We start from the raw sequence: 15640 nt of genomic DNA, 5'->3' as shown, positions 1-15640 counted from the left end.
TCAGTGCAGAAGCTCAGAGCCCTCCCCATCTGTCCCATCTCCTGCCATGGGGAATATTTACTACTAATAGTCTCAGATGGGCTGCAAGTCATTGTAGGCAATCTCATCATGCCATTCCCTCCATAAATGTATTAAGATCAGACCCGAAACCACCTGGAATTTCCCTCTCTGCTCCCCTTGGAAAGTTGTTCCAGGACATCACTCCTCTGGTGGTTAGAAATCTTTGTCTAATTTGAATTCTAAACCTGTTAATGGAGAGTTTATATCTATATGACAAAATCCCTCATCAAAGGCTCATAAGTAAAGTAAGTTGTAATGGGATAAGAGGGAAGGTCCTTTCATGGATTGATAACTGGTTAAAAGACAGGAAACAAAGGGTAGGAATAAATGGTCAGTTTTCACAGTGGAGAGAGGTAACAAGTGGGGTTCCCCAACGGTCTGTCCTGGGACCAATCCTATTCAATTTATTTATATACGATCTAGAGAAAGGGGTAAACAGTGAGGTGGCAAAATTTGCAGATGATGCCAAACTGCTCAAGATAGTTAAGACAAAGCAGACTGTGAAGAGCTTCAAAAAGATCTCACCAAACTAAGTGATTGGGCAACAAAATGGCAAATTAAATTTAATGTTAATAAATATAAACTAATGCACATTGGAAAAAATAATCCCAACTATACATACAATATGATGGGGACTAATTTGGCTATAACTACCCAAGAGAGAGCTCTTGGCGGCATTGTGGATAGTTCTCTGAAAACATCCACTCAGTGTGCAGCGGCAGTCAAAAAAGCAAATAGAATGTTAGGAATCATTTAAAAAGGGATGGAGAATAAGACAGAAAATATCTTATTGCCCCTATATAAAACCATAATATGCCAACATCTTGAATATTGCATACAGATGTGGTCGCCTCATCTCAAAAAAGATATATTGGCATGGAAAAAAGTTCAGAAAAGGGCAACAAAAATGATTGGGGTTTGGAATGGGTCCCATATGAAGAGAGATTTAAAAAGACTTGGACTTTTCAGCTTAGAAAAGAGGAGACTAAGGGGGGATATGATAGAGGTCTATAAAATCATGACTGGTGTGGAAAAAGTGAATAAGGAAAAGTTATTTATTTACGTTCCCATAACATAAGAACTACGGGTCACCAAATGAAATTAATAGGCAGCAGGTTCAAAACAGTCAACCTGTGGGATTCCTTGCCAGAGGATATGGTGAAGGCTAGGACTTTAACAGGGTTCAAAAAAGAGCTAGATAGTTTCATGGAGGTTAGGTCCATCAATGGCTATTAGCCAGGATGGGTAGGAATGGTGTCCTTGGCCTCTGTTTGTATGGAAAAGGGTGACAGGGGAGGGATCGCGTGATGATTACCTGTTGTGTTCCCTCCCTCTGGGGCATCTGGTATTGGCCATTGTTGGTAGACAGGATATGGGCTACACGGACCGTTGGTCTGAGCCAGTATGGCCGTTCATATGTTCTTGTGCCAACAATGTCATTTAATTTAAATAAGTCCCTTCTCTCAATGGTAATTATTCCCTTCATGTATTTACAGAACACAGTCATATTTCATGATAGCAGTTGTCAAGTACCTAAAAGGGTGTTAAAAGGAGGAGGGAGAAAAAATGTTCTTATTGGCCTCTGAGGATAGGACAAGAAGCAATGGGCTTAAACTACAGCAAAGGAGGCTTAGGTTTGACATTAAAAAAACTTTGTAAATGTCAGGGTTGTTAAAACAGTGGAATAAATTGCCTAAGGAGGTTGTGGAATCTCCATCACTGGAGATATTTAAGCATAGGTTGAATAGACATCCATCAGGGATGATGTAGATGATGCTTGGTCCTGCTGTGAGGGCAGGGGACTGAACTTGATGATCTTTTGAGGTCCCTTCCAGTTCTAGTGTTCTATGACATTATGTGATTCTATGATTCCCTCAACCTTCATTTTCTGAGGCTAAACAAGCCTCGCTCCTTGAGTCTGCTCTCATAAGACAGGTTTTTCATTCCTCACATCATCCTAGCAGCCTTTCTCTGTGCTAGTTCCAGTTTGGATTTATTGTTCGTAAACATGGGGAACCAGAGCTGCACACAATACTCCAGATAAGTTCTCACTAGGACCATGTATAATGGCAATAACACTTTCCCGTCTCTATTGAAAATATCGCTGCAGATGCATTTTAGGATTGCTTTAGCCTTTTTCATGCTTGCATCACACTAGTGGCTAATAGTCAGCCTGTGAATAACCAATATGCCCAGGTCTGTCTCCCTCTCTGTTACTTTCAACTGAAAAATCCCCCGATTATAGCAAAAATTCTTGCTCTTAGCCCCTAAATTAATGACCTCGCACTTTGCGCTATTAAAATTCATTCCATTTCTATAATTCCAGTTTTCAAGGCCATACAGCTCTTCTTGTATGCTATTCTGAGCCTCCTCAATATTGTGAGCCTGAACTCACTGCTGCATGGCTACACACGGCAGTGAACTGTTAATTCGAACTAAGTCCTACTGTTACTCCTCATTCCACAAGGAATGAGCCGCGTGGCAGTGAGTTCGGGCTAGTGAAATTTCAAAATGGCGACTGGACAGGAACATGCAAATAAAGCCCGGGATATGTAAATCCCGGGCTTCATTTGCAACTCCAGTCGTCTCATTTGCCTACCTAGCTCGAATTAATGAGCTAGTGTAGACATACCCAAAGAGATTAAGCTGTTGTAGCACGATCTACCTTTTGTAATATCATGTTGCATTTTTCCCAATTACCATTTACCTCTGTTGCCTTGTTTACTTTCTCTTTCAAAATGTGTTCCAAAACTTTGCACAGAACTGAAGTCAAACTAACAGAATTCTAGTTTCCTGGCTCACTTTCTCCTTCCTTTTCTTAAAAACAGGAACTATATTAGCAGTTCTCCAGTCATAACATATGGCCCCCCAGTTTACAGATTCATTAAAAATCTTTCCTAGTGGACTTTCAATTTCATGTGCCTGTTGCTTTAATATTCTTGGATGAAAATTGTCCAGGCTCTGGTTTTAGTCTCCTTAAACTGGTTTGAGTTGGACTTCCACTTCAGATGTGGCCATTTCTACTTCCACATCCTCATTGTCCACCCTGCCACCATCCTTAAGATCCTTATTACCCTTATTCACAATTGACATAATATTCCACTAGGTGCTGGGCCATGCCTAAATTATCTTTAATCTCCACCCCATTTTACTGGGCCCACTTCTTTCCTTGTTTTCTTTTTATTTATATGGCTAAAAAATCTGCTGTAATCCAAACAGGAATTAATTCAGGAAAGTCCAATGGCTTGCATTATAAAGAAAGTCAGTCTGGGATCACACTTAGCTTTATGAAACAAAAAACAGGACTATGTAGCACTTTAAAGACTAACAAGATGGTTTATTAGGTGATGAGCTTTCGTGGGCCAGACCCACTTCCTCAGATCAAATAGTGGAAGAAAATTGGCATGACCATATATACCAAAGGATACAATCAAAAAAATGAACACATATGAAAAGGACAAATCAAATTTCAGAACAGAAGAGGGATGGGGGTGGGGGAGGCAAATGTCTGTGAGCTAATGATATTAGAGGTGATAATTGGGGAAGCTATCTTTGTAAAGGTTACGATAATTAATATCTTTGTTCAGACCTAAGCGTAAAGTGTCAAATTTAAGCATGAATGACAGTTCAGTGGATTCTCTTTCAAGTTTGGTGTTAAAATGTCTTTGAAGCAGGATGCAGGTAATCAAGTCGTTGAGACAATGCCCTTTCTGGTTGAAATGGCAAGAAACTGTTTTTTCATTGTGAAAGAGCTTTATGACCTCTTATGAAAGAATGATGCTTCTATCACTTCTTTTGGAAGATTAAACACTTGAAATCTCCCTGTAAGGAACAATAACACTGTTAGGACGTAAATATGAATACTTTTTATTACAAGCATTTAATGTCTATAAACATGAAGGCTGTGTCTAGACTGGTAAGTTTTTCCAGAAAATCATCTGCTTTTCCGGAAAAACTTTCCAGCTGTCTACACTGGCCTCTTGAATTTCCAGAAAAGCACTGACGAGCTCATGTAAAATCATCAGTGCTTTTCCGGAAAAACTATACTGCTCCCGTTTGGGCAAAAGTCTTTTTCCGAAAGACTTTTGCGCAAAAGGGCCAGTGTAGACAGCATAGTACTGTTTTCCGCAAAAAAGCCCCTATCGTGAAAAAGGCGATCGGGGCTTTTTTGCAGAAAACCGCGTCTAGATTGGCCACGGATGCTTTTCCGCAAAAAGTGCTTTTGCGGAAAAGCATCCTGCCGATCTAGACGCGCTTTTCCGAAAATGCTTTTAGCGGAAAACTTTTCCGTTAAAAGCATTTTCGGAAATTCATGCCAGTGTAGACATAGCCTAAGTGAAAGCTCACAGGACTCAGGTATTTCAAACTTCCCATATTCATCAATCTTCATTAGATCTACTAGGATAATTTTAAAAAAATTGCTTGATTTTTAAAAAGGAGTAATTTCTGTGGATGTCAGTGGGACTAACTTACAGTACATAAAGTCAACTACATGCACATATGTGCACATCTCTTTTGAAGATCAGGGCCTGCTATTATTGAACAGAGGTCATTGAAATGAATTGCTGCAGAAATGAACCTTTGTCGCTAGGTGGCAGTATTGGTGAAGAAATAAAGCACCAGAGTGCAGGCATTCAGTATGCTTCCTTCCTTGAGGATTGTGCTTACCGTCAGAATAGGACACTTCACTCAACTTCACATTTAACTTAGCTGGCTACCCTACCTCTTCTCATGATCCAAAGCATTTAGGGCTTTATTGAAAAACCCCCCACATCTTAAACTTCACACTGAAACAAGTTTCCTTGTCCTTAATAAGAATATAGGACTCTTAGTAGAGTCTAGACTACATGGCTCCGTCGACGGAGCCATGTAAAATAGTTTACTCAGCATAGTCAAAGAAGTGGGGATTTCAATAATTTCCGCTTCATTAAAATAAAAATGGCCACCGCGCTGTGCCGACAATCAGCTGATCCGGCACAGCGTGGCAGTCTAGATGTGGCGTGGTTGACAAGGGAAGCCTTTGTCGACTGCTCCGGTATGCCTCGTGAACTGGAGCAGTCGACAAAGGCTTCCCTTGTCAACCACGCCGTGTCTAGACTGCCGCGCTGTGCCTGATCAGCTGATCGTTGGCACAGCGCGGTGGCCATTTTTATTTTAATGAAGCGGGGATTATTTAAATCCCCGCTTCTTTGTCAATGGAGCCATGTAGTCTAGATGTACCTCTAGTGTTTCACTGTCTTTGTTTTTCTAGAATTTAGAAACCAAAGTCCTTGAATCAGTGGAATGATAGCTATATAATGGTAGGTGTTTAATGGTGTTTAATATTAGGTCCAAAATGAGACAGGCAGTCAGGTGATGGGCTGCCAGATAAGAGCCCAAATACAAAGAGAAGTGGATCCAGCCCCACTTCCCCTCAATGTAATGTTTGGGTACTGCTGGATCTGGATTAGTATTTCTGACCAGTGTTGTGTGTAAGCTGAGTGGTTGAGCTGCCGCACAAGAAAGATTCAAATGATACCCACATGAGGAGCAGAATGCATGCAGCACTGTCAGCCAACAGCATGTGTTTTGACTGGTGGTGCACATCTGCATATGCTACAGTGCACATAACATTTATTCTGCACATGGGTGAAAAAAATTTGAGGGAAAATTATCTGTGACTATGTCCCTAAACTTTAGGAAAGTTCACACTTGTATCCAAATCTAGATCTAGATCCAAACTCTGCATGGTGCTCATTTCTAATCACAGCAGAAAATCTATGTGCCTACAATTTGAGAGAGCCCACTCCCCTCTCTCCTCCCACTGTCTCTACTATTGCAGTTCTGTGTAGAATATTTTAACATGATTAGATATTTCTAAGTTCAAAAAGCACACACACACAAATCTCCTCAGGAGGCCATGGACATGAATTCCAACAGCAGGTACAGCAGTGGCAATGGGGCAACCAACCACTCATGCACCCCGTGGGCACCTTCAAAATACATGTGGCTGAAGCAGTGTGCCCATGGGTTTCGATGTCCTAGAAAGAACAACAGGCAACTCAGGGATCGCACTGCGAAAGTATCTGAGATCATCCACAGAAACCCTTGTAGCGCCCCCTCTCCACCTGGTTACCTTCTTTTAGAGCCAATCTCCTTTCAGGTTCGGATGGATAGGTCTGGGTTCTTCTGGATCCCGCCACCTACTCAATTTTATTCTTTCTGATTGATGTACTTGGCGGTGCCTCCACCCCCCTCACTCCTTCCTAGCAGGGTTGCCAGGGCAGCTTGGGAGGAAAATTCTAGCCCAGGATAATCCCCACGTATTCGCCAGATAGTTGGAGACTCCCAGAAAATAACACAAACACAATCACTATAATAAACACAATTATATTAAACAGGAGACAATTATAACAGAACAGGGTAAAACATTATTTTTAGGGTCACCGGTGCCCTGCAACTGTGAAGTTAGTGTCCCGTTGGTACACGTACTTTGTTGGGGCCCTTGATGACTGTTGACCACACAATCCTTCTCTGCAGAGGTTTAGCAGTGGGGCTGACTAGGTCCAGTACAGCCCAAAGGACTCACAAATGGGAGAAGGCAGTAAATCCCTCCACAGTTTAATAGGCTGCAGGTAATAAAATCCCCAAACAAATTCCCTGACTTACTAACTAAAAATTGGTGCACTCACACACTCCATGAATGAGCCTCAGGTTGAGAGATGACTCAGTCTCTGCAAAGGGCTGCTCTCTTCTCACAGGGGTCCTCTTCAAGCAGGAACCAGGCTGCTTCGGTCCCAGAATTTCCCCTCACCGTGAAGGGGTGCAGGGCTCAAGATGCAGACCACACAACTGCACCAAAATTCAAAACTACAGCCTCCCAGGCCAGCCTCCAGACCCACACAGCAGGCAGCAGCCCTGAACTTGCTGCTAGAGCCCAGCTGACCATGCAGTGACTCTCTCACCCAGGGAGCTGGAGAGCCAACTCCGCCTGGCTGGGGAAGCCTCCCAGCAAACTCCACAACTGGGAATCAACAGTGGAGACATAAACCCAGCTGAGGGATCCTGCCTTCAGGTCCCTAGAGGCTAGCTCTCAGGGGGAACCCTGCATGCAGGCCTGGGGCTTACTAGCTCCCACACACTCAGTCCTCCCCTTTTCCTGGCTGGCTCCAGACTCCCCCCAACAATGGTCTCTCCTTCCCCCTGGGAGGGGCATCTCACTCCCTGTGGGTTGCCGGGCAGACTCTGGCCCTGGTAGGGAGGGGGAGCCAAGGCAAACTCAGAGTGCCTCTCCCTGAGCTGCCAGCAGACAAGGCCCCGGGAATCCAAGCAATCTCCTTGGGGGTTACACCCTTATTGTGTGCTTCAAGGAGTCAGACACAAAGCATCTTGAATACACTGCTATTAGGGTTGCCAGGTGTCCGGTTTTTGCCCAGACAGTCTGTTATTTCTGACCCCTGTCTGGTAAAAAAGAAAAAATTGGGCATGTAAAATGTCCGGGATTTTCTGTTTTTCTTGGGTGGAAGGCCGGCGGGGACATTGTTCTCCTGCTGCATCTGGAGTTGGCGGAGGGCGGGGAGGGGAAGGGAGTGAGGAACAGGGGGATTCTTAAAGATGCATTGACCTTTTTTTGTTCTCCCGAGTTTTTAGGGGTTTTTTTTTGCTCAACAACTTTCATCTCCTGATTTGTTTGTTTTTTCCAACAAGTTTGGTCTCCTGTTTTTTGTTTTTTGTTTTGGTTTTTTGGGAGGTTTTTTTGCTCAACCCAGTTCTTTTCCTGCCATGTTCAGGAGTTTTGGTGAAAGCATCTGGCAAGCCTAACTACTACTGAAATGGGGATGGTTTGGATTTTGCAGAATCAAAACTATGGGCTTGTTCATTTGTGGCCCACCAAACCCGGGGAGATGATAACATGGTTCTGACTGACCCATTTCGAAACCTCAACCAATATTTTACATCTGTAGCTTCCAAAGTAACTAGGCCCCCATTGTTCCAAACAGAAATAAAAAGTGTGCATCAGGAAAAAGATAAGCAGAAAAAGCAGCACCTACTGTGAATCTGTTCTTTTCCTCCCACACAAGGAACCTAATTAGCTCAGTGCACACATGGCAAATCAGTATCAGCTACTGCTCAGACTGCCACTGTCTGGTGGCATTTGCTCTGAGTTTAGCAGAAAGGACTTGGATAAGTACCCAGATATATGGATACTTATCTGAACCAAAACTGCCACTCAGCTAAGCCTCAGGACCAAAATGCATAAAGTCATAGCTATGCCTGGAGTAGGCATGTGCAACTCCTTGGGGCTAAATTCACCACTGGCATAACCAAGTGTAATTATATTGAATGGAAGGAATGACCTTGTCCCACTAATTTCATTGGTATTATTCCCACTCACACTAGGTCTGAATTTGTCACCTAAGACCAATATTAATATGCTGCATTTCACTAGCACTTTCCTAAGAAAGTGAAACTTTGCATTACTCTGGGAAGTGTTAACTCCATTTTACAGGTGAGGTTAAATGACTTGGCCAAGGCCAAGCAAAAAGTCAGTGACAGAGCAGGGAACAGAGACCGGAATTCCTGAATCCCAGGTTTTAACTTTTAGAATAGGGTCTCTCCTTATTTAGAAGGTAAAATGAGGCATGGAAGTAGTATATTCTCTCTGTAAGAGGAGCCATCTCTGCATGGAAAAATATGATATACAGCATGGCATTGGAGTGTCCTTGAGATATAAGAAAAAAAAGTGAGAAGACTGCTAATTCCAGAGGATCAGTGTGTACTCAAACATCGTAAACATTTTTTTTAAATGACAAACTAGAAAAGAGAAATCCCTGTTGTCCCTTGACAGTGTTAGCGGGTGTTGTCTGTACTTTAATTTCTCTTTCCTTATCTCAGAATGTTATAAGTGATTAGTTATATAAACAAACGTTCTAAATCACAAATCCATAACCAACACTGCAGTTTAGAAAGCCAGAAGTAACAAATTAGAATAATAAGACAAACAAAGCATGAGATGGATCCTGGGAGTACATGTGGGGTAGGGGTTGAGAAGAGAAATTTTGCAATAGACAGAATAAGACAGAAAATAAAATAAAAGCAAAGATTGCTGGTTTTGATAGGATTTATTTTTAAATCAAGAGCTATGCAATTTTAAAGGCTTTTGGCTACAAATTCACATGAATGGCAGTATCTATAATTTTGGTTCCAAAAATGTGCAAATGAAAGACTTAAAGCTCAACAAAAATAACAGAAAATCCTAGTGCAGACAGACATTGCAAAAGTGAAGATTAGAAAAAGACCTTTGGCAACTTTGGATCAGAATCATAGGCTAAGTCCCTCCCCTTCACACACTCACACACACACACACACACACACACACACACCTCCAACCCCAAGCTGAAAACTAAAGTGTTCCATGGTTAGAAAACACATTGGCTGAGGAATGTGATTGCTACAAGAACCTTGAGACTCTGACCGGGGGCACCTAGAAATTGTGAGTATCCCCAGTGCTTTGTTGTACGAAAGAAGGTTGTTGAGCTGCTTGTTGCTTAACTTGTTCCAGGTTTTCCTCCAGATTCAAATCTCAGCACAGCTCATGTGTCTATAAATCTATAGCTGCCTGAACTGTTTTCCCCAGTGAGTAACTTTTATACAACTTCCTAGACTATACAGGACTTGGATTTCTAGCAGCTCAAAAAGAGAGAGTGAGCACAAATGTTCTGTTCTGTGAGGAGGTCTCTCTTCTTGTTTATTTCTCTTGTTCTAACAAAACAGATGTATTTTGACACTGCAGCCATGGTCATAACCCACTTGCAGTGAAATCACCTAGTGAACTAGAATGAAATGTTCCACAAATACATGCAAGAAAATCACCTCACTCCTGGAAATTTCACTAACCCGGACTGTGTTTTCTGATGCCTTGCATTTATTTTAGTCTCAGAGGGGTAGCTGTGCTAGTCTGTCACTTTAAAAAAAAATAGTCCTGGAGCACCTTAGAGAGGATCAGAAATATTTATAGTATCACAGGCTTTCGTGGGCAAAACCCACTTCATCAGATGAGCGGGAGAGGAATAACGTAAACCCAGAATTTATAACAGAAAAAGAAGGGGGGAGAAGTACCTGTCAATTGTAAGACTGGTGCTAATGGGGCTAATTAAGTGGGCTGGAAGTGTCCCATATTTAGCTTTTGATGTAAAAAGGAGGTGTTAAATTCAGGGAAGGCTGGTTTTATTTTAGTACAGGGTCTAAAGAGTTATAAACCATTTCCTGGACATGTATCCCTTAGGTTGCAGTTGGGGACATTGAGAAAGTGCTCTGTATTGCAATGAGAGGGACTTTGGTTGGATTCCTGACCAGAGACTCATCTGGTCAATTAAGCAGCATGTGGCTGTTTGATCTCCTTGGCTAGATGGAGAATGAGTGTGACAAGGAGCTGGTAGGTGTTAAAGTAATAGAAAAAAATCAAGCATTAAGCTAGCAGTGTTGCAGCTCTACACAGACGGTGTGATGACAATATCGCAAGCAGTGCCAGTGGCTGCTTTGCAGACATTCATAGTGAACATCATGCTATGTTACAGCACTTTTATTCATTGCATGACCGGCCTGTCGGTGAATGGGGTGGGATTATTAGTCTTGGAGAGCGGAGTCATGAATTCTCAGAATAAGCCCCAGTGCAGCAATTTCAGTGCAGACTCCCCTGTGGTCCAGCAATCTCTCTCAGCCTTGACTTAGCTGGATCAACTCTAGGAATGAGAGAATGCTTCACTCTCCACAATTCATCCAGTCCTTGGCCATAGAAACATAGGAATCGTCACGCTGGTTCAGACCGAGCTCCAGCTACGGAGTTTGGTACCCACTCTCTGGCAGCACTTCAATGCTCCTAAAGGCAAGTAAGAACCACATCATGACAGGTTCCCTCTGGGCTCCCTCTCACACTCTGATGCTGTGACAAGCTGCAAATCTCTCCAGATCCTGCATGTACACAGACATCCCCTGGTGGGGACACACCTAGCTCAGGTACATGAATGCATCTTCTTGCCACTTGTGAACTAACAATAGAGACACTGCAGCCACTTCACCCATCTGCCTAGCCTAGAACCCCAGGCTTTGACCATCCTGCCCTGGTGAGAAGCCTGACCAGTGGAAGTTTATAACCCAGTCTGCCTCACCCTCAGTGTGGAGGGGACATGTTCTATGAGTCTACTAGAACAGGACGGGACCTTGAGAGGTCATCAAATCCAGTCCCCTGCCCTCACGGCAGGACCAAGCACTGTCTAGATCATCTCTGATAGATGTCTATCTAACCTGCTCTTAAATATCTCCAGTGATGGAGATTCCACAACCTCCCTAGGCAATTTATTCCAGTATTCAACCACCCTGCCAGCTAGGAAGTTTTTTGCAGTGTCCAACCTAAATCTCCCTTGCTACAATTTAAAAGCCCATTGCTTCTTGTCCTATCATCAGAGGTCAAGGAGAACATTTTTTCTCCCTCCTCCTTGTAACACCGTTTTAGATACTTAAAAGCTGCTATCCTGTCCCCTCCCAGTCTTCTTTTCCAAACTAAACAAACCAGATTCTTCAGTCTTCCCCCATAGCTCATGTTTTCTAGACTTTTAATAATTTTCTTCTCTGGACCGTCTCCAATTTCTCCACATCTTTCCTGAAACGTGCTGTCCAGAACTGGACACAATATTCCAGCTGAGGCCAAATCAGTGCAGCTCTTATTCTTGAGCAGATTTCCTAACCACGTCAACCAAAACCTACTGTTTAAGGTAAGATATAAAACAGATTTATTAAGAGCGAGAGAGATTTTAAGTGACTATAAGTAATAAGTACAGATCAAAGTTGGTTACCTAAAAAATAAAAGTAAAATCACTATCTGTGTTCCATGAACTAGAGTGTATTTGAATCAAGCAGGGTCTCTCCCTCACAGTATAGTTCCTTTATAACCAAGCTGGGATTGTCCTTTCCATTCCAAATGTTTGGTCCTCCCAACAGGCTTCCAGATGTTGAATTGCTGGGGGAAGGGATGCCAAGTGATGATGTCACTTGCTCTTTTTTACAGTTTCTTCCAGCTTGCTGGAAACATCCATTGAATTGTTTACTATGCATTATCTCTAAAAAGCATCCATTGTATAGGTTCCTGGGACAGCCCTTGTGAATGTATATTCTCTTTAATGGGCCATTAGCACATGTGGTGCCTCCACTATTGCATTTGTAAGGCTGGCTGTGAGTGTTTCTAACTTCACAACATATGTCAGTAACACACACACAGCAAAACTTCATAACTCCACTGACAGTGATAGCAAATACAACCCACCAGGGTATTAATATTCAGCAGATCAAGGCTCTTAGAATGATCTCTCACATGGCCTGTGTTATAGAAAGCATGTCATACTCTTATTATCATGGTAAATATGGGGGTACCAAGTGTAACACTCACAGTTGGCAGATGTGGGATAATCGGCTCCTCATGAAGATCTCCTCAAATCATTAAAGGTTAGAGATTGGTTTAAATCCAGATACACAAAATTTTATCTCCTGGTCTATTCTCCTTTGTTACCAGTAATTGAGAGCACTTTCAATATTTTTGTTTTCCACATCAACATTTCAGCTGAAATTTCCTTTCAGGATGAAGAAAACAATTATGTCAGTTGTGATCATGGTTTTTATGAGGTGAGGTCAGTCGACTAGGGACAGAGCTAAGTCATCCAATTCTTTTCAGAAAGGCCACGGAGCAGCCATTAACTGATAATGTCTTTCAGTCACTGCCCCACTAGGCCACATTTGATCCATTGAGCATTCTGTACTGCAGCATTAATTGAAAACACTTTACATTAGCCTCAGTTTCATTTTTACTTACTATCTTCAAGTGAGAGGAATGGTGACCCTCATAATTCCTTGCCTTCCACAGCCAGCCTGCGTGGCTTACGGCAAGTTACATAGGTGCCTCCTTCCCAGTTTTAGGCATCACTGCAACCCACAAAACAACCTCTTCGATGTCACCTATTCCTGAGGGTGATTAAAGAATCTTTGGAGAAGAGGGACTGGATCCTGGGTCTCCTACCTATCAATTGGGTCCCCTAGCCATTGTCTCTCTCTGACCAATGACTCTATTTATGCAGAGTAGACCAATTTCTGCAGGTGAGACCGAGGGACACTCCCACCAGACTATCCCACTTTGAGAGGAGTGGGAAGCCCTATTCAAATTCTCTCCACCTCAGGCACAGAGGGGAACTGAATCTGACCTTCTACATCCCAGGTGAATACTTTAATCGCTGAGCTAAAATTTATATGGTGCGGGATGGCACCAGCTCCTCCACTGGCTATTTTGCATGGCTGTAAGTGCCTGCCACACTCCTCACAAGAAATAACTTGTATTTCTTAGAATTGTCCCCAAGCCAGGTTTTGCTTCTCTCAGACTCCTAATATGCAGGCAGGTATGTGTGTGGGCATTTGCCCTCAGTTGGATAGAATCAGAATTGATAAAAGATTTTGTGTGTCTGTTGTCTTCCAGTAGCAGCAAACTAGAGACACTATAACGCAGGGGTGGGCAAGATACGGCCCTCAGGTTTGTTCTGGCCCACCGAGCCTTTGGATCCAGCCCACAGTCTGCCCCACCGAGACCCTCAAGAAGCTCCCTGCCTGCTGCAGTTCCAGGCTGCTCCATGTTCCCCTTTGTGCTATGTACCGGGGCAGGAGAAGACTTCACATGCTACCCACTCCCCCGTTGCCCCCAGCACAATCATGACAACTCCTGCAATGATTGTGGTAGTGGCGGGGGTAGTATGCAAGTTCCATGCCCCTGGTACGCAGCGCAGGGAGCCATATGGAGCAACCAGCCGCTTTGAGCAGCCTGGGACTGCAGCAGGCAGGGAGCCTGCCTGAGGGTACCTCTGGACTGCTGGCTGGGAGCCGCCTAAGTAAGTGCCTCCTGGCCACAGCCTGCATCTGGCACCCTACGCCCTCCTATATCCCAACTCCCTGCTCGAGGTTACTACACCCTCTGGCCCGGGTCACTACCAAAACCCTCTGCACCCTCCCTCCACCAGATCACAATGCCCTCCTAGGCCCTGCACCCCCTCCTTCACCTCTAACTGAGGCCAAACTTTCTCCTCCACCCATACTCCCTCCCCAACCCTACACCTCTCCCTCAGGTCAGAATCCTTTCCTGCACCCATACTCCCTCCCAGACTCTGCACCCCAATATCGTGCCCCAGGTCACAGCCTACTCCTTCACCCAAACTCTCTCTCAGACCTCACACCCTCTCCTGCACCCCAGTCCCGTACTTTGAGCTGTCTTCTGCACCCAGCCCCTGTTCTGGACCCCACACCTGCCCCATAGAAAAGTGTGGCCCTTGTTACCAAAATCTTGGAATGGCTCTCCAATAAAAATTATTGCCCACCCTGCTACAAAACCTAGTCTTATTGCAGCTAACAAAGATTCTCCTTTAACCCAAGGGGTTTTTGGAAACTACAAACCCTAGATGCACCCACACTCAAAAATCCAAATTAGTAGGAGGAGTGGGTTTGAATCAAAGGCATATTGACTTCCACCCTGTGCCATGCCCGTGAGTTCCTTCAGCCCAGGAGCACATACAGTTCCGATATTAATTAAAACCTGTTTGTTGCCTCCTCCTTTAGTAGAGTGCTAGGACAGGGCTTTGGCTGGGCACACCAGGGCATTTTTGGAGCAGAATGGTAAACACAGTAAGGCAGGCAGAGGGACTCTCTGAGTCCTTGCTTAAGAATTAAAGGTATGAGCGAGGAATGCAGAGTTACTGCACTAATTGCTCATCCTTGGGGGCATGGGTCCAAATGCTGCCTTACGGTTGCTACTGAAATAATTTGTTTGGTGGCTGTTATTGAATGTGGCTACCCTATAACACAGCAGGATGCAGCTGGCATTCCCCTCCTCCGATTCCATCCATGAAGTTGGTCTCCTCAGATCTCCAGCCACCGGTCTGTGCTGGAGTTATGGCTCAGCCCTTACAAGCAAGTGACAAATCCAACCCTTTCTGGGGCAGCAAAAGTCCAACAAAAAATCCCGAAGTGTCCCTTTGTTCTTCGGGGATTTTCTGCAGCCTGCCTTCTGGGCCTGGTTCCTACTCCCAGTTCCTAGTCCTGGTTGCTAGGCTGCCTTAAAGAGGACCTCACTGATCTAGTGTAGAGGACTCGTTCCACAGGCTGGTTCCCCCTGGAGTAGCCAGCCTGTTGCAGAACCTGGCTCAGAGACTTCCACATGAGCCCTCCCACTTCTTGTGGATCATCCCTGGCTGATCTCTCTCAGTCCTTTTTATAAGACCCAGGTGACCATTAAGGGATCACATGATCTTTTGTAGTCCTGTTTTCTCCGTCTGGGAAGCAGCCAATTAATTATAACACAAGTGAGGTTGGCCCTGTATCTGGACTTGATGGAAAGCCTATACTTGAGAAGAACGTAGGCCTTGAAACAGGCATTGACAGAGCTGTATGTCTGGAATGGAGTTTCTGCAGGCAAGGAGTGAAGTGTATTAGCAGTTTGCCTGGTTTCTGCCTGTCATGTGGCTGACTTCAGCTAGAAGTAGCTGTGCATTCTGACTCCTACAAAAAGAAAACAGAA

The 15640-nt window shown here is 44.0% G+C and overlaps 1 protein-coding gene across 3 annotated transcripts in view; it reads left to right on the top strand.

Annotated features, from left to right (window-relative positions):
• The window catches only part of SLCO2B1 (solute carrier organic anion transporter family member 2B1), a 170334-nt gene that overhangs the window by 40021 nt on the left and 114673 nt on the right, over positions 1-15640 (top strand). The window contains exon 1 of one of the 3 annotated variants that reach the window (XM_006127506.4): positions 9378-9532. The exons of the other annotated variants lie outside the window; for them this stretch is intronic. The gene's annotated coding sequence lies outside the window, so the exon portion shown is untranslated. Of the gene's footprint in view, positions 1-9377; positions 9533-15640 lie in introns of those variants that run through there. 3 annotated transcript variants of the gene reach the window in all.

This window comes from Pelodiscus sinensis, chromosome 1 (assembly GCF_049634645.1).
Source record: "Pelodiscus sinensis isolate JC-2024 chromosome 1, ASM4963464v1, whole genome shotgun sequence".
Classification (NCBI taxonomy): Eukaryota; Metazoa; Chordata; order Testudines; family Trionychidae; genus Pelodiscus; species Pelodiscus sinensis.
Note: the sequence above shows the minus strand (reverse complement) of the source record. Positions and strands in the feature narration are given on the sequence as shown.